General features: G+C 53.0%; 1 long non-coding RNA gene across 1 annotated transcript; it reads right to left on the reverse strand.

Annotated features, from left to right (window-relative positions):
* Positions 1-1,575: 1,575 nt before the first annotated feature.
* Positions 1,576-3,862, reverse strand: LOC123522595. The gene is made up of 2 exons (XR_006680839.1): positions 3,372-3,862; positions 1,576-2,746 (listed from the first exon to the last, which is right to left on the reverse strand). It is a non-coding gene; the product is annotated as an uncharacterized LOC123522595 (long non-coding RNA).
* Between the last annotated feature and the right edge of the window lie 29 nt (positions 3,863-3,891).

Below are 3,891 nucleotides of genomic sequence, written 5' to 3' on the forward strand. Positions count from 1 at the left end.
CCAGGAACCCGAGGGTGCAGTGCGCAAGCTGTTGGGTGCTAACCGGACCGTGCATGGCTGCTTTGGGTTGGACCCTGAGCGCAGTGGTGGAGGGGGGAGCGGAAGCAGGCCAGCGCAGCCAAAAGCAAACTCATCCACAAGGCATCGCTGAAGCAAAGTTTTATAATAAAAGCCATGTCTCCCGTTTCAAAAAGAGAGAGGGAGGGAGGCGGAGGGCAGTGTTTCCAATGACGGCAGCAACGGATGCGCACACCCGAGCGGCACCGTAGAAGCGCCTGGGAGACGCGGACTACGTCGAGCCCCGGCCATCGGCAGGAGCCACATGATGGACCTCTCTCTGCCTAGAATGTCAAGCTCACCAGGCATCTGCCGTGTCGGAGGAGCGCCCTGTTGCCTGGGGAGTCTGTAACCAGGCGTTTCATCTCCTCCGCGCTCAGCTCAAAACACGCAGGTGTGTCCGCTGGACAAGAGTGGGGATTCCCAAAGTATGGGAGTCAGGAAAAGTGAATTCTTCTATTCTGCTTAAATGTTCTGTTCCTCATTTTGGGGCTTGCCCTCCTGTGTCTTCATTATATAGAGCCACGTCTTTGCTGCCGTGCCTTTTCAGTGTGTTGTGCTCATGCAACCAGACTGTTCTGTGTAAAATAAATGTCCAGCTGGGAGAAAGATGCTGGCGTCTGCACCCACTAAGGTGATGGCCTGGCCAGCCCTAGGGGGAAGGTAGGTAAGTCTCTTCTGTCCTATGGGATGAGGCAGACTTGACTCCAGGCAACACATCAGAAGCATGGCCTTACCCCAGGTGGTTGAGTCTACTAGGCACCACCTGTAGGAGCCTTGGTGGCATAATGGGATACTCGGGATGGCTACTCTCAAGGTCAGCAGTTCAAACGCACCAGGCGAGATTTGGAAGAAAAGGGAGGCTTTCTAACCCTCGGAAACCCATGGGGCTTTGTGCAGACCTAGACGGTCTCTATGAGCGGGCAGTGAGTCTCGTGTGAGGCACCGCCTGTGGGAAGAGGTCCCCAAGGGGCCATAGCCCTTGCCCCTCGAGGTTCTCCCAGCGTGGTCTCTGATCAAGTCCATCAGGCTAATCCGTGACTACCTTTATCAAAGGAATATACCCCACCTGTGAGAGTGGCTCTCCACCAGCAGCTCAGAGTAGAACCACTGCATTATGTATGGAGCAGTGGGGCCGTTAGGGTCGCTCCCCTTTAGAGGGCCCTGTGAGAGTGCACTCGGTGACACACATGACCCTCGCAGGAACGCTGGCTGGCTTGTGGACTGGGTAGTGGGCTGCAGCCCCCTTGGAGCAAAGGTCGGCTTGTTCCTCCGGCAGTAGCGTGTCTCTTGACCTAGATTTCCCCTCTCTCCCCTCTAATCTTCTCTCATTTTATTCCTGAGCTCACCGGATCCCATTCTTGTCTTAATGAACTTCTTCTTCTTTTTTTTTGAATGCCCATCTTCTGTAACCTACTTCAAATTCTTTATGAAGTAGGCCGGCAAATGAATCAAACAGGACCTACTTCTTATCATCTTAAAGTTATGAATGGAAAATAACAGGTAAGAACACAGGCATGAGGAATTGAATACAGCAAAAGCATTTATTAAGCTCGGGATGCATGCACAGAACCTTCTGAACGGAGAGAATCCAAACAGCCACCGACTTCTAAGATGGACAGCAAGACAATGTTGCAGCAATGTGCCACGGCGCTCAGATAAGTAAGTCCATTGAACTCTCTCTTACCTCTGCAATCCTAAGTGCAGTTAAGGAAGTGAGTGGGGAAGGGCACGATCCCACTCCCCTCTGTGCCTCCCTTCGTTCACAGACACACAGGCTACTTGTCCATGGGCTTGGTGTGAGGCTTCCGGGCTGCTGCTCTTCCCCCTACATCATAACCGATTTCAAATGGTGCTAGACAAAAACAGACTCTGAACACCAGGAGAAATCGGTCAGCCTGTGTAAGAGATGGGTCCTTGGTGCCGCTGGGCTCTGCGCCTCGACCGCACAGGTGCAGGTGTTAGGTTCCAGGTGCCTCTCGTAGCAGCACACGCTGGGCAGTGTCCAGGTGAAGGGGTACTTGGACTTGGATAAGATAGTCCTCCAGGTGGACAGCCCTGTACCCTGCCCATTCAATACCCCACACAGCCAACCTGATCAAGAGCTCTATTAGAGCTGTTTTACCAGATTGTCCGCCGAGGGGTTGCCCCCATCCACCACTGCTGCTTCTGCTCAACCCTGAACCCCTTTTAAATGCCGTCTGACCCCACCACTGATGCTCCCCGAACCCAGCCAACCCAGCAGTGCTTCCCTGGTCGAGCTGGCCCACTCAGGGAGAGTAGAGGAGCCCAGCCTCTACAGGTGATTGGTTGCATCTTCGGCCTTCGTCGTCCGCCCTTGGCTGTGCTGCAATTCTTACTCCTAAAACACTGATTTCAAATGGTGCTAGATACAAAGATGGAAAAATCTAAGCCACCATGTGAAACCAGCTTCCAGAAGAAGAGGCTCTCACGGGCAGAAGAAGGGGGACGCGCTGTCCGTCATGAGGCAGGCTGCTGATAAAGGTGACTCAAGGTCCTGCTTGTGCCGGGTCCCCGAGAGGCCTGGGGTGGGGGGTGGGCTTCCAGGGAGGGAGGTTCCGAGCACCTTCAGAGTCATGTGCACATTTTGAACGGGTGCCAGTGGCACAGTACTCGGTAACTCTTGGTTAACTGTTTCATTTCAGAGCTCGTCAGGACCAGGTCTTCTCTATGGGATGAAATAAAATAGGCAAAGCTATCATTCAAAGGCACTGATATCGAGATTCGAAGCACCCTGTGTCTGTGTAATGTTCCGCAGTATGCATTTTCAGATGCATCCCCTCCCTGACTGCAGGAAACCACCACCCTGGAGGACTGAGGCTCTAGCCGCTACACAAGGGTGAACATCACCTGGGCCAGGATGACAGCCCTCTCATGTGCCGCACCCAAGATGACACGGGTGCCTCCTTCCCAGCCCTCAGATAAATGTCACTTAAATGACCCCCCATTCAAACCCACCGCTGCCGTGTAGTCAATTCTGTCGCACAGTGGCACTACAGGACTGCCCTGTAGGTTTCCAAGGCTGCAAATCTTTATGGGGGCAGACAGTCTCATCATTCTCCTGAGGAGCTGCTGGTGAGTTTGAACCACTAACTCTGCAGTTAGCAGCCCAAAGCGCAATCCACTGGGCTACCAGGGCTCCCTTTGATTGGCACAGTGATCTTACTTCACATCCAGGGTGCTTTTTGACAACAACAAAACCTGAATGGTACCCCAACACTGTACACAGTGGGCAATTTTCTGATACAGGAACTTATTTTTGTTTTCGGTATTTGCCTCAAAATAAAACTTACAAACTATGTTCCTCTTTCCCCTTCCATCCTTTTTGGTTGTTTGAGGTGGGGCAAATCTGCCTGTAATTCCAATGGCATCGCCACGGAGAGAAAGGAGCCGCACAGCTGTGGCCGAGGACGGCAGGCCCCTCCCCGCTGCTGTGGGCCTCTCTGTATAGGCCTGTATGCTGAATGCTGTATGCCTTCGGAACAAGACAGCAAGAGATGGGAAGGAAATAAAATTTGAATACCCAAAGCTGTGCTAATTCTGACAAGACTCCCACCAAGCAGGAAATAGCTCTTTTGGTGGGGAGAGGATGATATCGATCTTTACGGGGCTGTAAGTTTGTCCGCAGGCCCAAGGCTAATAAATGGTGTGGATCTGAGGTCCGGCTCCCGAAGTCTGTGTTCCTCCCGCTCTCCCGCTCTGCTGCTCTGCTCTGCCCAAGGCCCGAGGCTGCAGCCTTGCAGCTCATGTTGTGTGTGAGCTTAAAGGTGAGCTAGAGTGAGGAGGGGAATTCCCAGCCAGACTTTGCATGAG

This window comes from Echinops telfairi, unplaced genomic scaffold (genome assembly GCF_000313985.2).
Source record: "Echinops telfairi isolate 266 unplaced genomic scaffold, ASM31398v2 ScPeMD7_7424;HRSCAF=8462, whole genome shotgun sequence".
NCBI classification, from domain to species: Eukaryota; Metazoa; Chordata; class Mammalia; order Afrosoricida; family Tenrecidae; genus Echinops; species Echinops telfairi.